This window comes from Leptonychotes weddellii, chromosome 15 (genome assembly GCF_054177405.1).
Source record: "Leptonychotes weddellii isolate Sample4059 chromosome 15, ASM5417740v2, whole genome shotgun sequence".
In the NCBI taxonomy this organism is placed as follows: domain Eukaryota; kingdom Metazoa; phylum Chordata; class Mammalia; order Carnivora; family Phocidae; genus Leptonychotes; species Leptonychotes weddellii.
This window is the reverse complement of record NC_138383.1, coordinates 13718673-13736155: the sequence shown is the minus strand read 5'-3', so window position 1 is coordinate 13736155 and position 17483 is coordinate 13718673. Positions and strand designations below refer to the sequence as shown.

Below are 17483 nucleotides of genomic sequence, written 5' to 3'. Positions count from 1 at the left end.
GCGGATAGGGGAGGAGAGAGGGATGGCTGTGAAGAAAGATGCTGGTGCCTCAGTTGGTGGTCATACACACTCTTGGCTACACTAGATTTCTGTTAGGGCTCTTTACTGTGCGGGCTTCCCCGCCTCCTGCTCCCACCCCCAGGTACCATTCATGGATCCCCCAGCCCGTCTGCCAGGAGTGTCACTGCTATTGCTGCCTCATATCTGTCCTCTTAAAAGTGATCTCTTTTTGGAAATTTTGGTCTGTGACCGTGATCCTGCCACTGTTTTCTGAATAGAGAAGGATGACACTTTCCTTATCTTTTCTTGGCTTATTTCATGGTGATACAGAAGTGTAACCTTGAGTAGTAAGTCTTTCTGGACATTGACAACTTGAGGATCTTTCATAGAAGCACAGGCAGTAGGAGGAAGCTTTTTTTTTTTTTTTAAGATTTTGTTTATTTATTTGACAGAGAGAGACACAGCGAGAGAGGGAACACGAGCAGGGGGAGTGGGAGAGGGAGAAGCAGGCTTCCCGTGGAGTAGGGAGCCCGATGCGGGGCTCGATCCCAGGACCCTGGGATCATGACCCGAGCTGAAGGCAGACGCTTAACGACTGAGCCACCCAGGCGCCCCGGGAGGAAGCTTTTAAGCTGACATTGCAGCATGAATTTATTTTTGAAAGTTGTTGAATATGTCAGTGGGAAGAATTTTCTTTCCTTTATTCCTTAATCTCTTCCACTTACTGTATTAAACACTGTGAGAGTGATCAGAGCAACTGAGGGCCTTGGCTAGTGGTGTTTAAAGCCTTATACTCCTGCTTGAGACACCACGAACACCATGACTTAAGAAGAATGAAACTGTGTGGACAGTGATAGGCATGGTGCAGGGGGAAAAGCCGGGTGGAGTTTGGTTCTGTCTAGTCCACTGACTAGCTATAAGGTGTTGCACAGGTTAATTTTATTCTCTCACCCACAGTTTGTTGTAGGAAAAGAGTTCTTTTTTACACATAAAGGTCCTGTCAAAAAACATTTGTACATTGTGAGTTTGTTTACAGTTTTCCAGAAGTATTTCTCTAGAGTCTAGGTCTCAACTTTTCTGGAACCCTCCCCCCCCCCTTTTTTAAAGATTTTATTTATTTATTTGAGAGAGAGTGGAGCGAGCTTAAGCACATGAGTTAGGACGGGGGAGGGAGAGGGACAGGCAGACTCCCCGTTGAGCAGGGCTCCATCCCAGGATTCCCCCAGGATTCAGGGATCATGACCTGAGTGGAAGGCAGATGCTTAACTGACTGAGCCAATTGATGAAAGCGACAGACTCTCATTGCCCAGACATAACACACACAATTTACACACAAATCCCTGGGACTACACACTGATATTAAAGTCCACCCACTGTCCACAGAAAGCAGAGAATCCTGAGCGAGACATAGTTTCATTTTCTGTAATGACTCGCTCTTCCTTACACCCCATGGTGGACAGCAGAATGGAATGGAATTCAAGGTCCTGATGTGGAAACTGGGTCTGTGTTAGCAAAATTGAGACTACTATAACTATTACTTAAGAATATATGTTTTAAAAAAGTAAATATATCTTTCAAAGGGCTTGAGATTTTTTACACAAATCGATGGCCCCTTTCTTCTTGCAAGGTCTTTCAGAGTCAATTTGGGTAAGCAGTAGCAGCCCCATTTCTAAGAAAGGAGGAACTGAGCCACAGATAGGCTGCTGGTGAAATCAGTGAAGTAACTAGGGTCAAACCTCATTTATAGGAACTCTACCCCAAAGTTTGTCCTTTCATTTAGCAACCTGATGGAACTCCTTTGTTCCAGGCACACAGGAAGTGTGGGTGCCAGGCACACAGGAAGTGTGGGTTTTGGTAGTGAAATATAAACTAATAATCCCAGTAATCACACCATAAGCAGTTACTTCTATCTTAACTCACTTGCATGATGCAGATGACACAGTATCTTAAAACTATTTTTGTGCACCAATCTGTCCAGGTCAGGGTTCTTAACACGTGTGTGTGTGTGTGTGTGTGTGTGTGTGTGTGTACATGTGTACGTGTGTACGCATGCCGTGGACACCTTTGGCAATCTGAAGCCAGTAGACCTCTTTTCATAATTACATTTTCAAATGCATAAAAAACATAGGAATATGAAGGAAATCGATTATATTGAATTACAGTTATCAAAAACATTTTTTAAAAAAGTGGAGCTATAGTAATATGTACTTTTTTTAGAGGGTGGGTGAGGGGCAGAGGGAGCGAGAGAATCTCAAGCAGACTCCCTGCTGAGCGCAGAGCCCATCATGGGGCTCGAGCTCATGATCCTGAGATCATGACCTAAGCCAGAACCAAGAGTCGGACACTTAATTGACTGAACCACCCAGGCACCCTTGTACTTTTAAATTAATTCATTAAATTACACCATCCAGTGTAATTATGACTATAATTTTATTTTTTTTATTTTTTAAAGATTTTATTTATTTATTTGAGAGAGAGAGAATGAGAGACAGAGAGCATGAGAGGGAGGAGGGTCAGAGGGAGAAGCAGACTCCCTGCCGAGCAGGGAGCCCGATGCGGGACTCGATCCCGGGACTCCAGGATCATGACCTGAGCTGAAGGCAGTCGCTTAACCAACTGAGCCACCCAGGCGCCCTATGGCTATAATTTTAAAGTAGTGATGAGGGTAAATAGCATTTCAAGATGTTTAATTATAGTAATGTGATATGATAAAAATCTGATTTCTGTCAGTGACAAAGTCAGATATTGACATGGCTGTGAGTAGCTGCCTCCCTTCGTAATGGAAGGAAATGCTAAATTTCAGTCAGAGGTTAGTGAAAATATGAATGTGATTTTCCAATTCAAGCTCATGGACCTCAAGTTAAGAAACCCTGATGAAAAGAATCTGTGCCTGGGGGCTGGTGAGCAGTAAATACCACTTTAACACAGTGCCTTTTAGGCTCAGTTTTGGAGAAGACTTTTACCAAGGAGGTGCCAGACTTCACAGTTTAGAGGAATTTAAAAGTTATTGGAATTTTCGGATCTTTGTTTCCTGCTTGCTGTTGATAATGATTGCCAGCAGAGGGCAAAATAAAGGGACGCAGCTTTTAACATGGGTGAAAAAGTCCAGAAATGTTCATCTTTTTTACTCTGGAGACACCGACATAAGAATACATGATTATAATTTCTAAATTTTTTGTAGTAATGTAATCATGTTTTTCCTGTAGTAAAATCATTTGTATTTGTAGTTCAGTAGAATTAAATTTATTTGCATTTCAAGAACAACTTGACTTTCAAGTGTTCCATCATCTGAATACATTTGGGAGTTGTTTCAGAGTAAAGAACTGGATTCTATCAACTACACCTGGAGTAAGAAGTCCCATAATCAGTATTGTGTTTCATCTCCTCTTGTGGTTTCTGCTGGGGCGTACAGCAGCATTGGTGTTGGAGTGGTGGTTCCCTAAATCTTAGTGTGTGTCTGAGACTCCCCTGAGGGGTTTGCACATTCCTGGGCTCTCCCCCAGAAGTTAACAGACACTCGGCGGATTCAGAAACAGGTGGTACAGATGGCACTCTAAGAACATTACCCTGGGATTACCTTGACATCTGCTGACCAGAAGCAGAAATCTTTATCTTTTTTTTGCATCTACATGCACCTGAACATTGATTCTTCTCTTCCATCCCATGCAAAAAGCTCTATTACCATATAGCCCCTTTGAGGTACTTTGTGTTGAGATCTCAGTTTGTGTGGCCTTGGGCAAGTTAACACCTGTGCCTCAGTTTCCTCATCTGTAAAATGAAGGTAATAAGATTAAATGAGTTAATGTATATGTAATGGGTTTAGGAACTCTGCCTGGGACATACATGGTAAGCAATTTAGAAATGTTGCTATTATTATTTAATCATCATCTTTACTATATCTGTATAATTGAAATATAATCAAGGAGAATTATTAGGTGTTAATATAAATGTGATTTATATTTTCAAGAGAGGAATCACGACCCCAGGCCAGAAAGCTACCTCAGAATGTCATTATGTTCATTCCTCTGCCTTTTAAAGACCCAGAGGAAAAAATTCCCTTGATTCCTTTCAACTACACCCATTTTTGTGGTCTAGAAGCTTCTTGTAGTCAGACTCCAAGTACCATAATGTACTAGTTAAAGCCCATTTTCTCTTGTTCTACCTGACTTAGATACAGTAGCTGATACAAGAACACTGGTACGTCTCCTGAGTTTACAGGTGGTATTTGCCCTGTTTTAGGGCGAAAGATGAGTAGCAGCTCCTAGGCTTCTGTTTCACTTAGTTGCATGTTTCAGAGTTGGTTTTGAATAGAATTGGCAGAGTCATAGGGATTTATCTTGCCCTAATATTTATCTAACTGACCATCGTGCTTTAAGATTTAGCATCTAGAAAACATTTTAAGGTTCTGAGGAGAGAAATATAGGTATAGTATACCTGATGCTTTTTGAAGAATACTGGTAGTAAGACCACCTTGTACCTGAAATATACATGGGACGAATGCTTGCCTTCTCAGCCTGTGTTGATGCCTCTGAGATTTTAAAGCAGTTATTTTATCTATTTGGCACATAATGATTTTGACTGTGGCATATAAATTTTCACTTCTTAGTATTTGTGGCAGCTCTTCAGGAATCTCTTAATTCACCAGATATGATGTATTGGACACATACTTAAGTATTTTGGGCACAATGATGATACTTAGTAACCTTCTGTAGCCTTTGTTAGCAGACGTGAAATTGGCAACAAAAAAGACTCTTAAGTGTTTTAGTACGCCTAAGGGTTTGTGGTAGACACTTAGAATTTTGCAGTGCTCCACCAGTCCCTCGCAAGACTGTGCAGGGGAATTTAAAATATAAAACTCTTCTGGTTTTAACTTCCTCCTTTCTTTTTTCTAGACAGTGAGAGGACTAATTCCTCCATGGGACCACTGGATAAAAGTGCTGCTGCTTTATTCCTTTTTGTCCTAACCTGGTTCATACAGACATACTGGAGATGCTGTGATTTGAACAAGGAATGAATCTCTGTTCCATAGGTAGTCTGGCTTGCCTGAGGCCAAGATGCCAGAGCTGATTGGTTAGCCTCTGAGCCAGGAGCTGAAGGGGTACTATGCCAGAATTCATCTCAAAGTTTGACAAGGCAGGACTTCTCTGCAGACATTGATCAACAATAATCAGTCAGGAACAGGCTTGAAGGGAGGACAAATGGAAAAGATTAAGTTTATTCTCTCAGGATTTTGCTTAGCTAATTTTGGTTATATTAACAATCATAGAAAATGTTCCACTGACTGGAGTGGTATTGTTGATTTGCATAACTTGGGGGCTTTAAAAAAATTACATATATACAGGGGTGCCTGGGTGGCTCATTTGGTTGAGCATCTGACTTTTTTTTTTTTTTAAAGATTTTATTTATTTATTTGAGAGAGAGAGAATGAGAGAGAGCACATGAGAGGGGGGGAGGGTCAGAGGGAGAAGCAGACTCCCTGCTGAGCAGGGAGCCCGATGCGGGACTCGATCCAGGGACTCCAGGATCATGACCTGAGCCGAAGGCAGTCGCTTAACCAACTGAGCCACCCAGGCGCCCGAGCATCTGACTCTTGATAGCAGCTCAGGTCTTTTTGTTTTTTAAAGATTTTATTCATTTATTTATTTATTTGAGAGAGAGAGAGAGCGCGCGAGCGAGTGTACAAGCAGGGGCAGAGGGAGAGGGAGAAGCAGACTCCCTGCTGAGCAGGGAGCCCGATGTGGGACTTGATCCCAGGACCCTGGGAACATGACTTGAGCCGAAGACAGCCACTTAACCAACTGAGCCACCCAGGCGCCCCATCAGCTCAGGTCTTGGTCTGAGGGTTTTGAGATCTAGCCCTGCATTGGGCTCCATGCTGGGTGTGGAGCCTACTTAAAAAAAATAAAAGAATTACATATATACACACACACATTCACCTTAATGTTCTGGTACTAGCACTGTGTGTAATAAAAGTGGAATACACAGGTTCCTTCCTCAAGGAGTGTCTCATAACAAGATAGACATGGTACCTTTTAAATTTTTTTAAAATGTAAGATGTATGTAATGTGAATGGTAACTTATGTTGTTATTCATGAAAACATTTGAAAGTGAAGATGTGGTCATGTCTTCATAAATATTTTATATTGCATATATGCTTCTTTAAAGATTTATTTATTTGAGAGAGAAAGAGCACGTGTGGGGGCGACGGGGGCAGGGGCATAGGGAGAGAGAAAATCTCAAACGGACTCCACACCGAGTGTGGAGCCCAGTGCTGGGCTCTATCATCCCATGACTGAGACCACAACCTGAGCTGAAACCAAAGTTGGATGCTCAACTGACTGCACCACCCAGGCGCCCTGCATATATACATCTTAGGAGACCCCTGACATTGTAATATCCACAGTTTTAAAATAAGTGAAAATGATGTTTACAGCCTTTTCTTTTTAGGGACTTTTTTTTTTAAGTTTTTTTTTTTTTTTTTTTTAATTAGAGAGAGTGTACAAGCAAGGGGAGCGGCATGCAGAGGGAGAGGGATAAGTAGGCTCCCTGCTCATCAGTGAGCCTGATGCGGGGCTCACTCCTAGGACCCCAGGATCATGACCTGAGCTGAAGGCAGACGCTTAACGACTGAGCCATCCAGACGCCCCTTAGGGGCATTTTTTTCACATGTTGGGGTAAAGCATTTGTGAAGCAATAGTTGCACAAAGGCAGGGGAAGTGGGAGATAAAAGTTTGATAGGACAGGGAAGACATGGAGAAAAAGGGACAAGGGTAACATAAATGTTGACAATTAAGATGTTTAAAGTTAGGTCATTTTTCCTTATGCTCCCAATACTAAGTGAGGAAGGACAGAAGGATAATGAAGATTGCGTGGGTATAGGAAGATGCTAAGAAAGGAGATCTTTGGCTTCAGATTTCGAGCTCATACGGTTCTCCAGAATTGGATTTTGCAGGCAAAATCAACAATCCTTTGTTTGGGACAGGGAGAGGAGGGTGCACAGACCGGCAGCAGGCGCTTCTCCATTGGACACCTGGGGTAAGAGGGGAGCTGAGCTGTACAGGGAGACACATAGACGTGCCATCTTCTCGAGATGCAGCAGATAAGGCGGGTTGGAAGAGAGGGTGAATTGTGAGCAGCTTGACAGTTTATCATCCCGATTGGCTGGGGAAATGCAAAAGCTTCGTGTGTTTCTGTTAACTTGGAACACGGCCCTGGCTCCTCCCATAGGGGCTTCCTTCAGAGCATGTAAGAAGCACATGCCTCAGTCAAAAAGAACCAGCACAACAGCTGTAGAAAGATACTATAAAAAAGAGGAAATTATGGGAAACAAGTGGCAGGTAAAGTACCCACACTAGAAAAATGTTTTTTAACCTCAGATGAAAATTAACGGCCAGTCCTGCCACCATAAATTCAAAGAACTTAAGAAAGTAAAGAACTCCAAGCAGAGATACAGAAGATCAGGTAAAATAAGGCACAGTGACAGGAGAAAATGGAGCATCAGCAGGTAGAGCTGAGGAAAATAGTGGAAAAGAAAACAAAAGTTATCACAGAATTAAAAGCCACATTGGAAAGAGAATAAAAACAAATACAAACTGCTGAAAACCTAGTGAAGGATAAGAAAGACAGGTTGAGCAAGTGAAATGGAAATAAACAATTGACTGCAGTAGATGCAGAAAACACAAAAGCTCAAATATGTAATTAAAGACTTTATGGAAATAAAGGTTTGAAGTAATGAGTTTAAACCATCTTTCAAGAAAAATGGATACAAAACAATTGACACTGAAAACTTTCCTAGGAAAGTTTCTCAGTTTTAAGGGTGAAGAAAGAATCTTGGGCAGCCAGGCAAAATTGTTGATTCCTCTTGAAGAGGAGAAATTAGGCATACCACATTTGATGACAGCAGGTAATGGAGCAATGTCTACAAATGTGCAATTATTATAGATTGTGCCACTATAAATACCTGAGAATATGCTTAAGAATACATAAGATTTATGTTGTAAAAATAATGCACTTTTTACAAAGATAACTCAGTTTATAAAAATGGACCATGTATTAAGAAAACAAATTTTTTAAGTTAAGGGAAGTCAGTTGATTAGGAAATATTACTACATATCAAAACTTAAGGGTGGGTGAGAAAACTGAGGCCCAAATATGATAAATGACTTGCCCAAAGTGATATAGATGGTAAAGGCAGGGCCAGAATTGGAATATTGTTTGTCGCCAGAGCCTTAAAAATAAATATATACAAATGTCAAAAAAAATTATGAAGAAAAAGAATGTGTTGAAAAACAGAGGGAAACAATTGCCCTACCAGAATAGAATAAATATATTGGAATTGGTGTAGTTATAGCCAAAGAGATTGGTGGAACCACATAGAATGTTCCAAAGCAGATCTAAGTGTATATAGGAATGTAGTCTGTGGTAAGATAGAACCTTAATTCACTAGGAAAAAATAATAATAAATTGTATGGCATAATTGGCTGTCCATCTGGCAGAAGAATTTAGAGCCTGCAAATTCACTTTATATATGAAAATCAATTCTAGATAAAATATTTAAATGTTAAGTCCTACAAGCAATAATAGAAGAAAATTGACTAGGAAATTTGTATTGAGGCAGTAGGGGTGAGCAGAGGAGAAGGCAGTCTTAAAACCAATCATCGAATCCAAAGTCAAATAAGGAAAAGATTGACAGATTATACTACATACAAATAAAACTACATACAAATAAATACAAATAATGCTGTGGACAAAGTCAAAAGACAAATGATAGGCCAGGGGATATATTTTCAAAACATGACAGGTTAATTTACTTAGTGTGATAGAAAAATGGACAGAGTGGGACGCCTGGGTGGCTCAGTTGGTTAAGTGTCTGCCTTTGGCTCAGGTCATGATCCCAGGGTCCTGGGATCAAGCCCCACATCAGGCTCTCTGCTTAAAGGGGAACCTGCTTCTCCTTCTCCCTCTGCTTACTTGTGCGCTTACTCTCTTTCTCTCTGTCAAATAAATAAATAAAATCTTAAAAAAAAAAAGAAATGGACAAAGTATAAATATCCAGTTCATAGTAGTGAGTGTGAGTGCTCAATAAATGGAAAAGATGCTCAACCTCACAGGTAGTTAAGGAAAATGAGAATTGATCTTGTGATTTTTTTTTTCCTTTCAAATTTATAAAAATTAAGTTGACTGCTTCTAGTGTTGTTGATGGTATGAGAAAATGAACACTTACATGTGCTGGTAGGAGTGTGAATTGCTACAGCCTATTTGGAAAGTAAATCAGCATTTAAAATTGCACATACCTTGGTGTGCCTGGCTGGCTCAGTTGGTAGAGCATGTGACTCTTGATCTCAGGGTCATGAGTTCAAGTTCCACACTGGGCTTGGGCATAGAGCCTACTTAAAAAATAAATAAATAAAAAATTAATTAATTAAATAAAGCAAGTATTGCTGCATTAAAATAAAATGTACATACCCTCTAATACAGAAGTCTCATTCTTGGGATTGGCCTCCAGAAATAAAGATAGCAGTACATAAGCACATATGTACAAGGCCCATGTAAGTAGTGGCAAAAAAGGGAAACAGTGTACATTATTAGGGGAGTTGCTGAGCCACATAATATGGTACATTTATTCTATGAAATATGCATCAATTAAAGAATGAGTTGGATCTATTTATTGACCTGAGGGATGTCCTTATTTTGTTAAATTAATGAAAAGATTCATAGCATTGGATATAGTATTCCATTTTTCTAAAAGTTGAGGGAAAACCCTACACTTGTGTATATATATGAGCATAAAGAAGCAACATACACTAAATAATTGTAATATATTAGGGAGGGGTTGGGGGAGAAGTTAATCACTTTTTTTGTATACCTATACTTTGGTTTTATACAATGGTCATACATTTTATAATTCTTTTACAATCTATAAAAGTTCATTTATTTATTTTTTTTAAAAAAGATTTTATTTATTAACTTGACAGAGACACAGCGAGAGAGGGAACACAAGCAGGGTGACTGGGAGTGGGAGAAGCAGGCTTCCCGCTTAGCAGGGAGCCCGATGCGGGGCTCGATCCCAGGACCCTGGGATCATGACCTGAGCTGAAGACAGACGCTTAACGACTGAGCCACCCAGGCGCCCCTAAAAGTTCATTTAAAGAATAAAATAAACCCAATTGAAAGATTTTAAAAATAAAAAAGATCGTTTAGTTAGAACTTACAAGTTGTAAGACTTGTTCTCAAGTCTGAGCAAGAAAGTAATAGAAGATATAATGGTAAGGGGTTTAGGGTAGAATTTTGGTGTTTAAATTCTATCAGTCACCCCCTTTCCCCTTGGGAGCTTCTTATCAAGGAAGTTATATACTAGTAATAATAATAGCCAAAGGAGAAATCTAGCCCCACTCTAACGACTGAACAAGCACCTCCAATGTGATGCTACTCCCTGGTAAATTAAGCTGGAGAAATGCAGATTAGCCTTAAATCCTGAGACTTTCTGCTTTTCCACATCTAATTTATGGGCAGACCCAACCTGACCTCACCTATTCAGCTGAAGGTGAAGAGAAGCTGGAGCAAAGGATGGTCAGACCCATAATGAGTAGGCTGGTTTGCTTCTCCATGTAGGAGCAGGATGGGAAAGAGTGAGAGTGCAGTTGTGCCTGCCTAACAGAGCAGTCAGGCCCCTAATGAGACATGTCCATGTGCTTGGCTCAGGGCTTTGGTCAGTTTAGCAGTTGGAACTAGTTAACAGTGGGGATGCAAGTGCAGAGCTCTTCACCCTCAGTATTTCTTCCCATGGGGACAGGGACAGAAACTCCCTTTCCTTTCCTTTTTTTTTTTTTTAAGATTATTTATTTGAGAGAGGGAGAGCAAGAGAGAGAGAGCACAAGCAGGGGGAGTGGCAGACAGAAAGGGAGAAGCAGACTCCCCACTGAGCAGGGAAGGAGGGAGCCCGATGTAGGGCTTGATCCCAGGACCTGAGCAGAAGGCAGACGCTTAACTGACTGAACCACCCAGGTGCCCTAGAAATACCCTTTTCTACGGGCATAGGCGGACATAAGGAGTAGGAGATGAGGTGTAAAGATCAAGAGTGCTACTAACAGTTTTTTAAGACTATGGTCAAAAGCCTAGTTAAAGCATAGTTTTAAGGCGAAACAAAGTGCCAAATTTCAGTAGAAAATCTGAATAATTAAATTCCTAAGGATTTTTTGAAGAATTGAAAATGTAGTCAAAGATCTACTCCCAAAAAGGCACCACCTCAGAGTTTTATGGGCAAATTTATCAAAGGCACAGTAACCATCTATAAGAGTTCCTATAAATCAATAAGAAAAAGATAGACTCAACTCAGTAAAATAAACTGAAGCTTGGCTGTGGGATAGGATTACCTATATTTAAAAGGCAGCTTCAGGAGGCACCTGGGTGGCTCAGTCGGTTGGGTGTCCTACTCTTGATTTCGGTCAGGTTGTGGTCTCAGGGTCCTGAGATTGATCCCCGAGTGGGGCTCTGCACTCAGCTTGGAATCTGCTTGAAATTCTCTCTCCCTCTCCCTCTGCCCCTCCCCCAGCAGGCACACACGCTCTCTTTCTCTGTCTCTCAAATAAAGAAATAAAATCTTTAAAAGGCAGCTTCATGATTGTGGGCAGGATACTTACTGTCTCTTTTATTCAGTATCTTAGAAAAGTGGCAAGAAGAATAGTACCTGGGTCATGAAGATGTTGAGAGGGTTAGAGGTAGTGATGTACAGCAGTAAGCCCGGTGCTTGTACTTGAACTAGCATAAGCACACACATAATTAACTTGTTACTGTTAATCAGAAGTAGAAATAATAAACAAATATGCTCAGCTTCAAGAGTAAAATGGTGAAATAGCATTTTTATCCATCAGATTAGCAAAAATGTAAAAGATTATTTTTTCTGTTTTGAAAGTTATGGAGAAATTGGCCCTCATACACTGTTCGAGAAAATGTAAATGGAAGCAGCCTTTCGAAGGCTGTTGGATCAAATCCATTAACTTTTTTTTAAGCTTAAAACAACATACATTATCTCGTAGTTTCTGTGGTACTAACATTTAAAATGTGATGCAACAATTGCACATCTAGCAATCTGTTCAATAAAGCATTTGTACATGTGTACACAGTATTGTTTATAATAGCAAAACAATGGGTTATAACCACAGTAATTGTGAATGGTTAATAAATTATGGTGTGCTTAACATGGCCTGCTATAGAAGAATGAGGTAAACCTGAGAAGACCTTCCAAGATAAGTTGTTAAGAGCAAGTTGCAGAATACACTTTGTGGTCCAAGCCTCTCTATGTTTTTTAAAACACCCCACCACATACATACGCATATGCACAGAGGAGGGGTGCCTGGGTGGCTCAGTCGTTAAGCATCTGCCTTCGGCTCAGGTCATGATCCCCGGGTCCTGGGATCGAGCCCCGCATTGGGCTCCCTGCTCAGCGGAGAGCCTGCTTCTCCCTCTCCCTCTGCCTTCCTCTTTGCCTACTTATGCTCTCTGTCTCTCTGTCAAATAAATAAATAAAATGTTAAAAAAAAGAATATAGATTCCTGGGCCCTACTTGACACTTGAATCAGAATCTTGGGCTAGATAAAAAAAAAAAAAATGAAATCTTGCCATTTGCAACGACGTGGATGGAACTAGAGGGTATTATGCTAAGTGAAATAAGTTGATCAGAGAAACATCTATCATATGATCTCACTGATGTGGAATTTGAGAAACAAGACAGAGGATCATAGAGGAAGGGAGGGAAAAATGAAACAAGACGAAACCAGAGAGGGAGACAAACCATAAGAGACTCTTAATCTCGGGAAACAAACTGAGGGTTGCTGTAGTGGAGCGGGGTGGGAGGGATGGGGTGGCTGGGTGATGGACATTGGGGAGGGTATGTGCTATGGTGAGCGCTATGAATCACAGACCTGTGCCCCTGAAACAAATAATACATTATATGTTTATTTAAATAAATAAAGAATCTTGGGCTAGAGCTGGGTGCCCCAGGAATGTGTAGAGCACTCCAGGTAAATTTGATGCCCAGATTTGGAGACGACTGCTGTCTACAGTACAAGCAGAAGTAAGACAGGGCCTGTTTTTAAGGCATTTGCTAAGTGAAATAGCAGAAGACAGTAATGTAAGTACTTTCATTTGGTAGTTAGGGGTTGGTCATCAAATGGATGGTACAGATCAGTACAGAAAGATCCCTGTACCAGGAAGACTACAGATGGTTTATGAAGGAGGTGAGGCATAGTAGTAATATTAAAAGCTCAACACTCTGAGTACGAGTATACATTAGCCTAAGCAATTTACATACAAAGGGTGTTTATATACAGAGAGTGTTGCAAAGAACTCTGAGGTAGGTACTGTGAACGTCTTCACTTTACAGATTGGAAAACCAGTTTAGCAAAGTTAAGTAACGTCCAAGGTCCTACAGCTAGCAAGTGGTAAGTAAGGGGCCCTGGCTTCCTAATGCCACTGTGCTGTATTAAAATTGGGTGGGATTTAGGTTGTTGGAAAGGAGGTAGGAGGGTTTTACAAGCATAGAGGGCAGTGTAAGGAAAGGAACCTGAAAAAGATGAGAAGCAGTGACTAAAATAAGAGTGGAAGTAAGATAGGCTAGGGCCGGGTGGTGAAGAGCCTTGAATGTCTGGTTAAGAGAATCCTAAGTGGCAAATGCTCACAGGATCTGATACTTCTTTTTTTTTTTTTTTAAGATTTTATTTATTTATTTGACAGAGACACAGCGAGAGAGGGAACACAAGCAGGGGGAGTGGGACAGGGAGTAGCAGGCTCCCCGCTGAGCAGGGAGCCCAGTGTGGGGCTCGATCCCAGGACCCTGGGACTATGACCTGAGCCGAAGGCAGACGCTTAACGACTGAGCCACCCAGGCGCCCCGGGATCTGATATTTCAGGGTTGGGGTGAAATCTCTGATGACTTGAAAGGTAGCTTTTAAAAGGGAGTGTAGTGTTTTCTCTAGTTTAACCTCACAGTGTTATCTGCGTGGTTAGGGAGATTCTGTCTCTTGCGCTTGCTCCTGTATCCCCAGCACTTAGAACAGTGCCTGGCACCTAGTAGCCGCACATTACAATTCATTGAATAAGTACATGAATGAAATATCTGGCTCAAAATCTATATGAGAGGCTTATTCTTTGTTTTGCCCAATGAGCCCAAAAATTTAACCTCTCATCTGTTTGTTCCTCCCTCCCCCACCACAGTTGATGCCAGTTTTCCCTGTTCCATCTAGAATCTTCCTTCTTTATGTATTATTTTCTGCAAAGGTCCGCATTTTAAATTCTCAAAGAACTGTTCATTCGGTCAAAATCCCTCTTGTGATCATCTCTGGTTGTCCCTTGTCATTCTCACTGCCTGTCACCATAGGCCCTTAACCTTTTCCAGTTTTCCTGTGGGTACCTGGGCTGAGCCTCCTGCCTGGCAGACAGTCCTGCCCAGCATTACCACGCCTCATACTCTTACTTCCAAGGCCTCATAGTCCTCCTGCCCCTTCTCAGACACCTTCACAGGGGAAAGCCCACCTAGGTCCTCAGTTTGCTTCGGGGCTCTGCAGCCTGCCCCAGGCACACCTTCCCAGCCCCATCTGCACTGCTTTCTCAGATGGTCTCTGAAACAGGTTTTCTTGCTGCCATTTAGTTTGGGTCATTTAGTTTGTCCCCTTAGTACATTGATTTGTTCCTTCTCTCCCATCTGCCTGGGGTGAAGTCCCTTTGTTCTTTGCCTCCCCAGAACCTTTCCACACACTTTTGAAGACTGCTCAAATCCAATCTCTACTTTTCCTCACTTGCCCCCTTTGAGTTATTGCTCTTTCTTCTAAACTATTACCAGTTATCTGTGTTATAAATAAGCAGCTTATCATGTATTACCTGTGGTATCACTTTTATTGCTGTCTTAGGGCAGTGTTACTGTGTTTTAGGAAAGTGGGTTTTTTCTCATTTTACATCTTCATACATCATCTCCCCTAACACATTATATTTTTTTATTTTTGAAAGCCTGTAGGTGTTCCATAAAAATGAATATTTAGATTTAGTCATCATCAGGTTTTTAAAAGTCAGACATGGATGGCAAGATTTATAAATATACATAGAAAAATCCTTAGGAATCTACCAAAAAAGCTACTAAAACTAATAACTAATTAACCAAAGATACAGGATTCAAGATTAATGATCAAGTCAATTCCATTGTAGTGGCAGTAAGCAGCTGGAAATGGAATTTTTAAAACAATTTCATTTGTAATAGGATAAAAAATACTTAGGAATAAAGTTAATGAAAAAAATGCAAGACTGGTACATTGAAAACTTTAAAACACTGCTGAGAGAAATTAAAGCCTAAATGAGAAATATGCTGTTTATGGGCTAGACAACTCATTATTGTTAAGAAAGCAGTTTTTCCAAACTGATTTATAGATGCAACACAATCCCAAGCCAAATCTTAGCAGGCTTTTTTAGAATTTAGCAAGCTGGGGATGCCTGGATGGCTCAGTCGGTTAAGTGTCTGCCTTCGGCTCAGGTCATGATCCCAGGGTCCTGGGATCGAGTCCCGCATCGGGCTCCCTGCTCCGTGGGGAGCCTGCTTCTCCCTCTGCCTCTGTCTCTCTGTCTCTCATGAATAAATAAATAAAATCTTTAAAAAAAAAAAAAGAATTTAGCAAGCTGGTTCTAAAATTTACACAGAAAAGCAAATATATGGAATAGCTAAATCATTCTGAAAAAGAACAAAAAAGTTGAAGAACTCACACCATCTGATTTCAGGACTTCACTGGAAAACTGCTATAATCAAGACAATGTAGTGCTGGTAAATGGATAGGCATATAGATCAATAGGACAGAATAGAGAGTCCAGAAGTAGATGCACAAATACACAGTCAATTGATTTTCAACAAAGCGGCCAAAGTAATTCAAAGGAGAAAGGATAGTTTTTATCAAATGATGCTGGGACAGTCAGACATTCATATATTAAAAAAGCGAACCTTGGGCACCTGGGTGGCTCAGTTGGTTAAGCGACTGCCTTCGGCTCAGGTCATGATCCTGGAGTCCCGGGATCGAGTCCCACATCAGGCTCCCTGCTCGGTGGGAAGTCTGCTTCTCCCTCTGACCCTCCCCCCGTCATGCTCTCTCTCTCTCTCTCAAATAAATAAATAAAATCTTTAAAAAAAAAAAAGCAAACCTTGATTCATACTTCACATCATATAAAGCAATTAACTTGAAATGGATCATAGGCCTAAATGTAAAGCCTAAAACTATAAAACTTTTAGAAGAAAACATAAGAAAAATTTGTGGCCTGTGGGTGGGGCAAAGAATTACTAGCAAGGACACAAAAACCATGAGTTAAAAAAAGAAACAATAAACTGACATCATCAAAATTTATTTCTGTTTTTTGGGGCACCTGGCTCTCTCAGTCTGTAGAGCATGTGTGACTCTAAATCTTGGGGTTGTGAATTCAAGACCTACATTGGGTGTAGAGATAAATAAATAAAACTTTTAAAAATAAAATAAAATCTCTGTTCTTCAAAAAACACTGAAAGAAAATGATAGAACAGCTGTAGACTATGAAAAGATAGTTGCAAAACACATAACTGGGGGCTTGTATCCAAAATATGCAAAGAACTCTCAAAACTCAATAAATAAAACAATCTGGTAAAGAATGAAGTGAAACGTGGGGCGCCTGGGTGGCTCAGTTGTTGAGCGTCTGCCTTCGGCTCAGGTTATGGTCCCAGGGTCCTGGGATCGAGCCCCGCATCGGGCTCCCTGCTCCTTGGGAAGCCTGCTTCTCCCTCTCCTGCTCCCCTGCTCCCCCTGCTTGTGTTCCCTCTCTCACTGTGTCTCGCTCTGTCAAATAAAATCTTAAAAAAAAAAAAAAAGAATGAAGTGAAACTATTCTGTGTGATTCTGATCGTACAACACAAAGGGCAAACTCGAATGTAAACTGTAGACTTTGGGTGATGATGTGTCAATATAGGCTCATCAGTTGAACAAATGTACCACTTTGGTGCAGGTGTTTTGTTAGTGGAGGTGGTGTACACATGTAGGGGCAGAAGGTATATGGGAACACTACTTTCTGCGCAATTTTTCTGAGTCTAAAAAACCAAGTCTTTTTTTTTTTAAAAAAGGACAAAATACCTGAACTGGCTTCAGTGGAGAATAAATAGGGATAGCAAATAAGCACATGAAAAGATACACAGTATCATTAGTTAGTAGGGAAATGCAAATTAAAGTATTGCTATACACCTGTTAGAATGATTTTTTTTTTTTTTTTTAAGCTGGCAATACCAAGTGCTGACAGGGATGTGGAGGGTGTGGACCTCTTCTATATTGCTAGTGGGAATGCAGAAGGACACAGCCACTTTAGAGAACAGTTGGCCATTTGTTTTTTAATCCAGTTAAACCTACATTTACAGCATGACCCAGCAGTTCTACTCTTAGTTGTCTACCCAAGAGAAATGAAAGCTTGTCCAGGGGCGCCTGGGTGTTTCAGCC

The 17483-nt window shown here is 40.9% G+C and overlaps 1 protein-coding gene across 2 annotated transcripts in view; it reads left to right on the top strand.

Moving 5' to 3' along the window:
* The window catches only part of DCAF7 (DDB1 and CUL4 associated factor 7), a 32985-nt gene that overhangs the window by 749 nt on the left and 14753 nt on the right, over window positions 1-17483 (top strand). The window lies entirely within an intron of this gene.